This window comes from Lytechinus variegatus, chromosome 15, assembly GCF_018143015.1.
Source record: "Lytechinus variegatus isolate NC3 chromosome 15, Lvar_3.0, whole genome shotgun sequence".
Classification (NCBI taxonomy): domain Eukaryota; kingdom Metazoa; phylum Echinodermata; class Echinoidea; order Temnopleuroida; family Toxopneustidae; genus Lytechinus; species Lytechinus variegatus.
In genome coordinates, this window is record NC_054754.1 from 31798376 (window position 1) to 31812150 (window position 13775).

Consider the following 13775-nt stretch of genomic DNA (forward strand, 5'->3'; position numbering starts at 1 on the left):
TTTATGAGGCCTCCATCATCATCAAGCCTAATCGCTCACGATGGTGGTCTCCTGCATTCATTTATAATCTTGTTTTGAAAAAATATATGACACATCTTTTTTTTGTTAATATTTATTTACAATATTTATACTATGCGACTGTTATTATTTTGTTATAACCTTTGTAAATATTGTATATATATGTATTTTGTAATTCTGATATTGATGTGAATGCAGAAATAAAATAAAATCAAATCAAATCAAATCAAATCCAAGATGGCGGCCAATTTGGCCGCCATATTCATGGGATTTGGATTTTCGTACATAGATTCCGACACAAACATCCATTTGCCACAAAATTAGTGTCATATGTAAGACAAATAAATTTTCTACAAGTTGATACTATTCATGGGTGATGAAAAGGTAATTTGGCTGAGATTTTAATAAGAAAAGTGCAATTTTGAGAATTTTTTCAAAAAAATTGAAAATTTGTGAAATACATAATTTACCATAAATCTAAAGAAAATAGCGGAATCGCCTCGAAATTTTCTAAAAAACTTTCCTAATATACAACTATTAAGTGGACGAAATTCCAAATTGATATCATTTTTAGTCACAAACTTGTAATGTCTCAAACTTGAAAATTCAATTTTCAGAGATTTTGCTTTTTACTGCATATCGGAGACTTGGATATACTAATGTATATTGTCACATTTTCAACCCAGCAAATTGAAATAGGCCTTAATAAAATGTGAAATTATCTATTATTTCGTTAGTAGAATTTACTACAATCCCTTTATTCTTCGAGTTAAAGTCCCTCGGTTGATATAGTTTTTGAAAGAATTAAGACTTTTGCCAAAATTTGTACGTTTTTGGTAAAAAAATTACACATGCACTGTTATTGATCAGATTTATTATGAATATCAGTAATAAATGCACAATCTCAACATTCGATATGAAAGAGGATGTATCAACGAGAATATTGGCAGGCTTCATGCCACCATAAGTATCTTCATTTGCTTCAGAGAAAGGAAAGTATGCTGAATGTATCAAGCGATTTTGTGCTAAAGTGAGGCCAAAAAGCAACCTCAGCGTGTCAGTCACACCCATGAAAACAATAGCAAAGTGATGAATGGTATGTCATTCAAATAATACAATAGCTTGGATCAGCCTCTCGCATCGATTGTGTTGATATGACTAACACACCGTTATGTACAGTGTGTAATGTGCATGGCAATAGAAATGTATCTGATTCAAAAGGATGTAAAGGCAAAAAAGTTGTTTCTGTTGCATCATAAAGACATTTATTTAATGAAGTCTCTTGGAAACAGTTATATACTAGTGCAGGTAATAGAGATGAAGTTCTGACACATCAATACACAACTGAAAGGAACATGTCAAAGCTACCCCCACCTTATCTGTATTTTGAATCTATGGCCTGTATTCCAAAATCAGGTTTATTTTCCAACACGCTCTAACTCTTTTCTAAATTTATAAAGAGCCAAAATTTGAAAATTCTGTTTATTGTATATCTCTTATGTTTACAACTCTGTTCCTTTTGCTTTCATAATGAAGGAAAAACCCTCAATTATCATTCTCAGACAACTATGAACTATTTGGGGGTCAATATTAATTGAATCGGCTCTCCACAGTGAAAGTCATTTGGGGTAATTCTGTCGTCAATCACAAAGTGATCATAGTCGAAAACCATAACATAGTTTAGGTGACCGAAGATCTGACACGGTATCTGATGATCGTTTAACAAAACAAAAGAAGGTCGAAAGAACTAACCAATCAGCGAAATGGACACAGCACACAATAATATCACAGATCATGATCATTATTAGTCAAAAGGCAGTTCATCCAACATTACATAATTTGACACACCAATGGGCCACACACAGTTGTAAATTCAGAAGGTACAGTAGCATTTGCTAACATTGACATATGTCCACATAGTCGGTCAACATAAGCTCTACCTAAGACTTGACTCAAGTGCAAGTACTAACACAATCATAGTGCGTACGCCAAGGAAATATAAAGTTGAAAGTGGGAATCATTAGTGAAACAAACACCAGTAAAACTTAAAGCTTATGGTGAGATTCCAATTAAATGTAAAGGTACACTTGACATAAAATGTTACAGTCCAAAATGGTCAACACAGACATTCTATGTACCAGATGTTTGGGTTTCAGCTATCCTTGGGTTGTTAGGTTGCACTGACCTTGGAATTATGCACTCAATGTACAATTATGACACATCTACACCTAACTCTAAACCTAACCAATCACCTATCAAAAGTGATAAGGATCTCGAACAAGCATTTCTAGAGCACTTCGATGCTATTGGTAGTTTCAAAGGAAAAGCGATGCTACGTGTCAAGGACATCACTAAACCTATCATAGACGCACCACGCAAGTGCAGCACACAAGATCAAGATCAACGTGGAGGAACACGACAAGAATCTGTACTTGTTCATGGAAACAGCAAAGCAAGAAGGCTTAGTGTTCAACAGCTCCAAGTGCACAATCAAGAAAGAAGCCATCAACTTCTTTGGCTCAAAGTGCACTAAAATCAGATATCTACCCAGACCCTCGCAAGGTAGAAGCCAACATTACCCAAGTACTATTACCCAAGGACAAAGAGGATGTTCAGAAATGCTTAATGTTCAAATACCTAGCAGCATATATTCCTAAACTTGTGGGAAAAGTCAGCACCACTCGATAACTTCTTGACAAGGAAGTATCGTTCATCTGGGACAATGATCATGAACATTCCTTGTACAGCCTAAAATGTTCAGTATCATCAGGTGCATGCCTACAGTTCTATGACCCAGAGAGAGAGAGAGTGAGAGAACTGTGGAGATAGATGCATTAATGGAAGATTTAGGAGCATGCCTGCCTCGGGAAGGTAACCTGCTGCGTTTGCATCCAAAGTCTTTCCACTGCACAGTCCAGCTACTCAAACATAGAGGGAAATCTTAGTCCTAATGTTTGGTATCAAACGCTTTTATAATACCTGTTCGGGAAGGAATTCACAGTCATAATCAATGACAGACCACTGGAAATTATATGGAAAAAAACATTACAATTAAGTGCACCGCCACATCTACAGGGATCGCTTATCAAAGTCCAAGAAAACCGGTGTCAAGTCAATTACCGACCTGGAAACGACATGATTCTTTCCGATCCGTTGAGTCGACTTCCTAATCCCAATGTGATGTACCGTTAGGTGTCAGAGTTAAATCCATCTGCTCTGAGGAAAAAGATTCGCGTATGCGATCGACTTTTTACTCTTCGGACAACTCAAGAGGACAGAACTTCAGAGAGAAACGGCCAATGATCCAATTCCCAGATCATTATGGCGGATAGTTACTCAGAGTTGGCCTGAAACAGTCCAAGAGTTATCGAAATCCCTTAGGCAGTATTGGTCGTACAGAGATAACATCGGATTATCACATGGAGTACTCTTCACGGGTAGTAAAGTCATCGTACTTCACCTAGGACACATGGGAATCGAAAGTACCAGACGAATTGCTCGTGAGACAGTGTTCTTGTCAAACATCAACAAGGACATTGACCAGTTGATAAAGCAGTGTGACACATGCCAGAAACATCAAGCAAGGCAGCAGAAGAAAAAAAGTTGAATATCAAGCACACTACTTCTTCTCCACACTATCCAAGATCAAACGAATTAGCTCAGAGGATGGTTCGTACAGTCAAGAATCTGTTGATAAATTGTTCTCAGACTGGCCAAGACAGTCAACTAGCAATGATGAACCTGTGAGCAACACCAGTCGAAAGTAACTTGAGATCACCAGCAGAAATGTTATTTGGTAGACCCATCAGAACCACATTATCAAGTCACTATTTCTCGAGAGATTCTACTACCACTGATTTTCTCATGAATAGTCAAGACAAGGTGAAGGAAATGAATTATCGACATGCAAGTTCTGATCTACAACCTCTGTATGTAGGACAGCCAGTGAGAGTTATACATCCAAGGTAACAAACTTGGATACTAGCTAAAGCATCGAAGGTCTGTGTGAAACCCAGGTATAGTATCAAAGTATCAAAGCCAAAACGGAGGAATCTTGCGAAGGAACAGATCACACGTGAGTGAAATTCCATCCACCATCCCCACTCCAAAGCAGGGCTCGAAATTAGCGGTTGCCGGGTGACGTTGGCAACCAAAACTGCGGTCATGGTTGCCCGGATGGCAACCAAGAAAATTCTGTGGGTTTTTTTCTCAAAGAGAATAAAATACTCCAGAATTTTGCAGCAAGCAAAATTGCTTTTCCAGTCCAAGTTTACAACTTTTGGATTAGGAATATATCTTTCAAGATCACATTGGCACAAAGTTTTAGCTCAAAAAGATCGCCCAAATCTAGCACATGAGCCTGCCAGTGACTTCTAAGATTGGCTGCCTGTCTGTCTAGTCCTTCCTAAGAACCATAAAGCTTACATTTTGACATGATATAAGTTAATTGTTGCAAATTGTAAAATGCAATTCACAGGAGGCCCTTTCCGTGGTACTGATTCGTCACCACATTTTCTACTTTTGAAAATATTAAATAGATTAATAACACAACCATACACATCTCAATGTACCAAAAGAACCCTCCCCCTCTTTACATTGGTCAACAGAAAGAGGTTTTGTCATTTTTGTCACTTAAATGTATCAGAATTGTTTGTTCTAAATCGTAAAGAATAAAGATAACCCACTCAATTTCTCATACTCAGAATACCCTCAAAACGTTTGTAATTTGTTTTCCTATGGTGTCGCATTGAAAAGTTCTGTTAAAGAACAAGTCCACCCCAACAAAAAATTGATTTGAATAAAAGGAGAAAAAAAATCAACAAGCATAACACTGAAAGTTTCATCAAAATCGGATGTAAAATAAGAAAGTTGTGGCATTTTAAAGTTTCGCTTCATTTCACAAAACAGTTATATGCACATCTTGGTCGTTATGCAAATGAGGAACTGATGACATCACTCACTCACTATTTCTTGTGTATTTTATTATATGAAATATGAAATATTTCTATTTTCTCGTCATTGTCATGTGAAATGAAGTTTCATTCCTCCCTGAAAACATGGAATTCCATTATTTTAACATTTTGTGCTTCAGGCAAGGAGGTCCTAATCGTCAAATTTGTAAAAATTGAAATATTGTATAATTCAAACAATAAAAACAAAATAAATAGTGAGTGACATCATCGACTCTCTCATTTGGATGTAAGTGGTTCGCTCATATAACCATTTTGTTAAAAATAAGCAAAATTTTGAACTTTGGAATGTCATAACTTCGATAAAACTGATTTAGGAATACATGCCATAGATTAAAAATACAGATAAAGTGGGGTATAGCTTCGACATATTCCTTTGAGTTGTTTATTGATGTGTCAGAACTTCATCTCTATTACCTGCAGTGCAAGTGTTTCTTATAATTGTTTCCAAGAGACTTCATTAAATAAATTTCTTTATAATGCTACAAAAACACCTTTTTTGTCTTTGCATCCTTCTTAATCAGATACATTTCTATTACCATGCACATTACATACTGTACATTACGGTGTGTTAGTCATACCAACACAATCGATGCGAGAGGCTGATCGAAGCTATTGTATTATTTGAATGACATACCATTCATCACTTTGTAATCGTTTTCATGGGTGTGACTTCCACACTGAGGTTGCTTTTGGCCTCACTTTAGCACAAAATCGCTTAATACATTCAACATATTTTCCTTCTATCTGAAGCAAATGAAGATACTTATGGTGGCATGAAGCCTGCCAATATTCTCGTTGATACATCCTCTTTAATATCGAATGTTGAGATTTTATTTATTACTGATATTCATAATAAATCTGATCAATAACAGTGCATGTGTATTTTTTTTTACCAAAAACATACAAATTTTGGCAAAAAGTCTTAATTCTTTCAAAAACTATATCAACCGACTTTAAATCGAAGAATAAAAGGATTGTAGTAAATTCTACTAAAAAAATAATAGATAATATCGCATTTTATTAAGGCCTTTTTCCATTTTCTTGGTTGAAAATGCGACAATATACAATAGTATATCCAAGTCTCCGATATGCAGTAAAAAAAAGCTAAATTTCTGAAAATTGAATTTTCAAGTTTGAGACATTACAAGTTTGTGACTAAAAATGATATCAATTTGGAATTTCGTCCACTTAATAGTTGTATATTAGAAAAGTTCTTTAGAAAATTTCGAGGCGATTCCGCTATTTTCTTTAGATTTATGGTAAATTATGTATTTCACAAATTTTCAATTTTTTTGAAAAAATTCTCAAAATTGCACTTTTCTTATTAAAATCTCAGCCAAATTACCTTTTCATCACCCATGAATAGTATCAACTTGTAGAAAATTTATTTGTCTTACATATGACACTAATTTTGTGGCAAATGGATGTTTGTGTAAGAATCTATGTACGAAAATCCAAATCCCATGAATATGGCGGCCATTTTGGACGCCATCTTGAATTTGAACCCCATGGGACAATATTTCGTTTTGGGAACATCAAAATTCATTCTTTAGACATCTTACGGATTCCAAAAATGTAGGTTAAAAAAATATATCATTCGGGTGCATGGGAACCCTATCTCTCTCCCCTACTATGTTGCTAGGTGGAACTAATTTATCTTTTACGGGAGTATCGCTCACTGATTAGTCTTCATTCATGAACACAAGACAGAAGCTCAGCTGTAATTAATAAAAAAAGGAATCCAAAGAACCCTACACGGTGATTTGTTTTCATTCATAAAAACTAGATGGATGCGATTCTTAGTCATGTTTGACAAAACAGGAATCCAACAACCATGCAACCCAGATGACACGCCCTATTGAAAACAAACTTTGCATAGCCATCCCTAAAATTTCTTTAACTAAGAGCACGCCAAATCGAGCTTCAATATCTTTATCTATAGAAGAAAATACTTTGGCTAAAACTCAACTTCCCACAGCTGTATTATGTGTTTAATCAGATTGGGGCGGAGTCATATACAGCTCACAGTTTGGTTTCCTTTTGGCTATTGTGGCTGTACTGTGTGTTTCATCAGATGGGGGTGCAGTCATATACAACTAACATTTTTATTTCTTGGCTACTGTCGCTGCACTGTGTATTTGATCAGATGGGGGCGGAGTCATGTACAGCTCACAGTTTTGTTTCCTTTTGGCTATTGTGGCTGTACTGTGTGTTTCATCAGATGGGGGCGGAGTCATATACAACTAACATTTTTATTTCTTGGCTACTGTCGCTGTACTGTGTGTTTGATCAGATGGGGGCGGAGTGATATACAATTCACATTTTAATTCCTTTTGGCTATTGTGGCTGTATACAGTGCATTCAATGATGAAAATGAAGAAGGCACATACCTCTAATCATGATCTGACCAAAGCAGTGATGCATTTACAAGAGGTTCCATAGAGTGATTTTTAGTCACTTCTGTTTGTGGTTCACCCTTCATGAATGCGATAGGTGCATAATTGTTTTAATGACATATTATGAAATATAGACACCTAGAGTGGGTATGATATATCCAAACTTTCAGGTTTAGGATTTTAGTAAATGTAATATATATATATACTAGAATACTAGGGAAGGGGGGGAGGTTGGAGAGGCAAGGAAGCACAGAGCCCCCTGACACAATTTTGATGTTAGAAATTTTTTATGGAGGAATCCACGACTGCCAGTGAATCTACAATCAGTGGATACTTGTCTATCATTGATACATGCTATCGGGGGGGGGGGGGGGGGGAACAAAAACAGGGCCTTGGAGCGGGCTTATTGTAAAAAGGAGGGTCCTCGGAACGGGCTTCGGAACCACAAATGATTGTGAAAATAGGGGTCCTTGGAACGGGTCGCCTGCGTGTGAGTGCGTATGCATCCCTATGGAACTTGCATGCAGCTAACCCGCCACCGGTGCCGGGTTCGCTGGCGCAGAGGCGATGGTCGGACAGCACTCTGTAGCCGCTTTCACCAAAATTGCGGCTCATTATAGCAGATCAATGCCAGCGTAACGGAAAATATGCAAAGCTTTGGAGCAGATTTCTTTCTTGTTTTTTTTCTCAATAAGAAGAAAATGCCATGCTTTGGAGAGGCTTTTTTTGTTTTTTTTCTCAATAAGACAAAAATGCTATGCCTTGGAACGGAAATTAATGAGTTTTAAGATAGGGGTCCCCTCTGTGGCACATACCCACTATGCATTATATACTGAGTCCCCCCCCCTTGGGCATGCTACACAACCCAAACAACAGCCATTTGAAAGACCGGCACACTTCAGTTCTATTAAGCATTTAAATTCCAAACTTCCAAACTGTAAACATAGCTGAACTAAGCATGAATTCCCAGGAGGGCCAGTCAATGTATTGCTGTACACATGCATGACCAAAGTATTTTCAAACACCCCCTAACCAAGTTTTTCTCCGTTTGCAAAATAACCCCCTCAACAAGTTTTTCCAAGGCTTCATTTAAACCATTGGCCCGTAAACAAGTTGTCGCCAGAATATGACCCCTAAACAACTAGTTTTGTCTATTTGTTAACATTAAGATGAATAGACAAAACTATATTCATGGGTATTACATGCCCCCCAGTGCAGTTAGGGTTAAAATACCACAAAGGAATACATTGTACAGAAACGAGGAGGAAAAAGCCCTGGGGGGAAAAAACTTTGGGGAAAAATATGCCCTTAACAGTAACACGTTTGGCTAGTCTTAAAACAAGGTTTGGAGAAAAATATACCCTAAATAAATTTTGAGCCTGCGATTGACCATTGACCAGTCTTTCAAAGCCACCATTTTTTATGAACATCTGCATTTCTGATACCCTTGATGAGTACACGCGCAGCCCGCCTCCAAAACTGAAAAAAAACCACCCCTTTAAACATGTTTTTTGGTCACGCATGTGTACAGCAATATATTTGATCCTCCCCGCATGAATTCAAGTTCATGTAGTTCATCTCTTAATATCCATTGTACTCATATTTTTTATTGAAATTTTTATTAGAATTATAAACACATCAACATTTTCCTTTTGTACAGATCTTATTGTCACACCCTTCATTGCATATCAGCTATGTGAGAAGTCTTCTGTTTACAGGTGATCAGTTCTCAGGAATTAAGCTACATCTATTTAATGCCGTCTAATCTGGTATAAACACTGTTGGTTCACTCATCCTGACGGTGTACATGAAAGTTTTCTGCACAAACCCGTCAGCTCTGACAAATTGAGTTAAACCCTTTGATTTGTTGAGGACAAAACAAAACAATTGAGAAAATAACTCAAGAATTATAATCTATGAAACTGAGAAGATACACAAATGAATATTATACCCCTTTCATAAACCCAATGTGGCTAATAGCAGCATAATTTTGTCGTAAAATCGGAGGACCAGAGTTATTCACATTATTTTGATGCTGCAATTATCTGCATAATAGCAGCATCGTGACCAGATTTTGACTTAATGAACGCATTTCAAAAGTAATACGGATAATTGCCATGGTGCGGTCACAAGGTCACCCTTTTCCAACACAACCGCATCGGAGGGGGTGTGTGCGGTTGCCATGACGATTATCCGCCTTTTTCAGGACGGGCGTTCGTAAAAATAGTGCAGATTATTTTTGGAGTTTATGAACGCAATTTTTATTAAATTATCCGCATTACTCTTAGGCGGCTAATTGGAGGATGGGTTTATGAAAGGGGTATTAGTTGAATGGAGCCCTGTATTTCTTTCCACCTACAGGTTTGAGTTAGGGTTTAATAGGCTACACCCTTTGCTGAAACTGCTTGCATTGAATTTATTTGTGTGACTATATATTTTTTTTTTGGGGGGGGGGCCGTGTAGGGGGAGGGGTATGTTACATTTTCTTTTACTACAGATACCCAACTATCATTTTCTTAAGGGAGGGGGTGCTGGAGGAGCACATAGCAAACTGGATTAATTTGAGTCCCAGACCACCGTTTACCCATACTGATCAAATGCACTGGATTTTTCTTATTTACATCATCATTTTAACCTAGGACTGTATATCGACCCTCATGATGTGGATTTTGTTTACATGATTTTGGTAATTATGGGGAAAGAAGAGGAAGAGAAGAAAAAAATAATTGTAAACACATCTAAAGACTTAAATTTAGTACATATACTTCCTCCTCTTGTGGGTTTATAACAACTAGTTATATCCAAATTCACTTGAGGAAGTTACAATTGTACATGTAGGCTATATATGAGGGAATTCCCCACACATAGCTTTGCCAGTTTAGTGTGCATGTACATGTTTCATAGGTCCATCTAGTCTGCAGGCACAGACCCTCATTGGAACTTTGATCAACAAGTGTGCCTCGATGCAAAGACTAGCACATTATACAAAACTCGCTGTTCCAGAGCGAGAGAGCCTTTAGTACACAAGGCATGAGTAGGCTGCACATTCAGACCCTGAACTCGAGTGAAGGGTTTGCCCAGCAGACTATAAAGGTCCATGTCAGCAGCAAGCAGTTGCATGGTATTTAACCTTTCCTTTCTTTACATTCTCTCTTTAATGGGAGTTGCCTGCCCTTATGATCCAATACCCATCAAAACAACTCAGCAAAAATATATTGGGGAATTCCAAACCACATCACTAGTCTACAATGACAGACCACTATCAGTATTATATATGGTCAGTCTAAATGAACAAGGTGAACATACTTGCATGGCTACTACTCTTAATTTCAAAGGAAAATTCAATCTATGATATTAAGCATGAGATATCATTTATACATATCCACAGTCTGCAGTGCTGACAAAAAGCCTACTAAAAATAAATTACAAACGTGGGCGATATTGACGTGGGTGATACTGAAGTAGACTATCTGACATTTACAATAGAAAATAAATTAGATTACGATCCATCCATCCATCATGTATTGTGCAACATATACTTACGGACATTTTTATGCACAAAGAGTGACTGTATAGAGACAATGAAGGTTCTGTGCACAATAAAGCTCATTATCATATACTGGTAGATGAACGGCCATTTTAGAATACATCAATATGGACTGCATTATTAGACTCCATTTTAATAAAAAAATTAACGAGAGACAGGGTAATTGAGAGAGAGTACAGAGATATTAAACAGCTAGGGATAGAAAGAGAGAAGGGGAATTTTTCAAGAGCTAGGGAAAAGCTACACCATTTCAGTAATATCATTGTTTAAATTTGTGATCAATGTTTAGACTATAGTAGACACTGGTAGGTGTTCAAATTCCACCTAGCACTTGAACATACATTGTATGCTTGGTTCTCTTCCATCATTCATTCAGAGAAAAATTATCAATTTTCAATATAATGAAAGTAAAAATTTCTAGGAAAAAAACTCCAAGAGAACATTTATGTTTATTCATATCATTTTTTCAGCATATCAATTCATAATCCAGAACAAAACACGTTGAATACAATTTTTCCCAATGTTTTTAATTCCCAGGCAACATTATTTTCTAAAATCATGTGGCTACAAGACCCCACCCAAGTGCTATCATTCGACCCCCCCCAAAAAAAGACCCCATCGGCCCGGATTCACAAAGGTGGTTTTGAAAACCCACGGTTGAGTCCATGGTTTATGCAGATTTCCTGTATATATTACGCTTAATTTAGCGCGTATCGGGCGCGTGTATGAAAAATGTCCATTCCTGATGCGCGCTTTTGTCACAGTGCGCCAAATTGACGCCTGTTGCCGTGGTTATCAACGCTATTTTATTCATGAGTCCACTCTTCAAACAGTGGACTCGTGAATAAAATATCGTATCTAACCATGGTAACAGGCGTCAATTTGGCGCACTGTGACAAAAGTGCGCATCAGCACTGGACATGTTTTATACACACGCCCGGTACGCGCTAAATTAAGCGTAATTTATACATGAAATCTGCATAAAACATGGACTCAACCGTAGGTTTTCAAAACCACCTTTGTGAATTCGGGCCATCAAGTATAGCCCTATTCTAGATTGTTCTAATTATTGCTCAACATAATGTTATGTGCAGATCAGTATAAGCTCATTACAAGGTAGGTGAAGTATGTACATGTGAGTCATTACCTTGTGAGGTACTTAAGGGAAAATATAAACTGAGTCATGTACGATCAGGCAAGTGGGAGGTTCCCTTGTACATAGTTTCTACCACAGCAGTCATTTTGTACATTTCATCATGAGTTGAGTATCTTATTTGGTTGTTAATTCCCCAAACTCTGAATTCATATTCCATTCAATTCATCTTGCACTGAGCATTCATAATTTATTTTCATTTCATATATATTTTCACTGAAAACATGTACATGCATGGAATACATAAAGAATGATCGATGCAACTGTATGCAGGTGCAAAGATTCTCAGAGTTCTGTAATAATGTCAAAAAGATTAGGATTGGTACATACATTTAGTGTATTGAAAGCACAGGAGAAAATGTGCATACCGGTAAATAAATTATGGAGATCACTATCATCTATATGCAGTGCAGTGTGTGTAAGGTTTGCCCTACTGAGTTGCACTAAATGTATGCAACGATTTGATTCTGTCTGGCTTGCCACGTAATAGCATCGTTGAGCTGCTAGAACATTGTATCTCAAAATTTGATAGTTTATTTTGACAGCTGAGAAATGCTTTATTTTAGAATTATGACAGAATATTCTCTACTATAGGAACGTTATCCATAGAAATTAGGACACTGTTTTCATACGAGTTTGCCACTATTTCTTTATTTCTAAAATACAACTTTTCCTGAGCTGCCATATACAAAATTTACATCGTGAGATACAACCTTTTAACAGCTAAGCAACAACATGCATTTTAAAGTAGCTGGCTGGTACATATTGCGCTGTACAATATTGAATGTCTCTCTCCCCCAAAATGCAAACTGCTCTGTAGTAGGATTATGTGTACAGTTCTGAACACTCTTTCTCTATCTGAAAATGCATATTTTTAGAGAGATTTGGGTAAACAAAATTGACCTTTCCAGGAAAATACAGGAAGGATTTGGGGGGGGAGGGGGTATGAAACTAGTATTAATGGCTCCCCAGCATACACATGTAAATAAAAACACAACAAAATAAAATACTGTGAAACATTACCACCTGGATACGGCTGGAAACTCCAATTATTATTGCCTTGCACTGATGGACAAATGAATAAGGTACCGTTTCTTAATAAATGATTTTCATATCAGAAGAATGTTGCATTTCAGAGGAAAAGAACAGAATTGTTCTTCATTTTCTACCACACTAGATCATAAACTTGGAGCAAGTTATTTTATGCTACATTCCCAATATTTTCTTTCCTTTTTCACCTGGCTTTGAATGGGAGGCCAGTGCATAACAACCTTGTTTTTTTTAAAGCACACTAGTCAAACAAGATAGTCTATGTGTATCCAAGTGAACAATGGAGATGAATATCAATCCAAAAATTAAATTTGTGGTAGGAATGACATGATCGAGGGCAGTGCCCGGGGGGGGGGGGGGCCACTTCCATTCACGAGTGGATACCATGCGCGACCGTGGGGTCTCGAAAAGCACCCTAAACACGTAATTTCCATATTCTGAAAATGCACCCCTTAACAAGTATTGGCGTGTGAAACCCTACCCTTAACAAGTATTCGAAACAAAACGATACTCTTGGCAAATATTCCCTGAAATGAACCCCTAAACAAGTACAGGAATGTTTTATTGTTACGGGTCCTTCGGTCATCGGCTTTTACCTTGTTTGATTTAGTACGACCCCACCTTCTACACCCCGCGCA

General features: G+C 37.2%; 1 protein-coding gene across 2 annotated transcripts in view; it reads right to left on the bottom strand.

Moving 5' to 3' along the window:
* LOC121428304 (TNF receptor-associated factor 2-like) overlaps positions 1 to 13775 on the bottom strand; it is a 62958-nt gene that overhangs the window by 6892 nt on the left and 42291 nt on the right. The gene's annotated exons all lie outside the window — the stretch shown is intronic.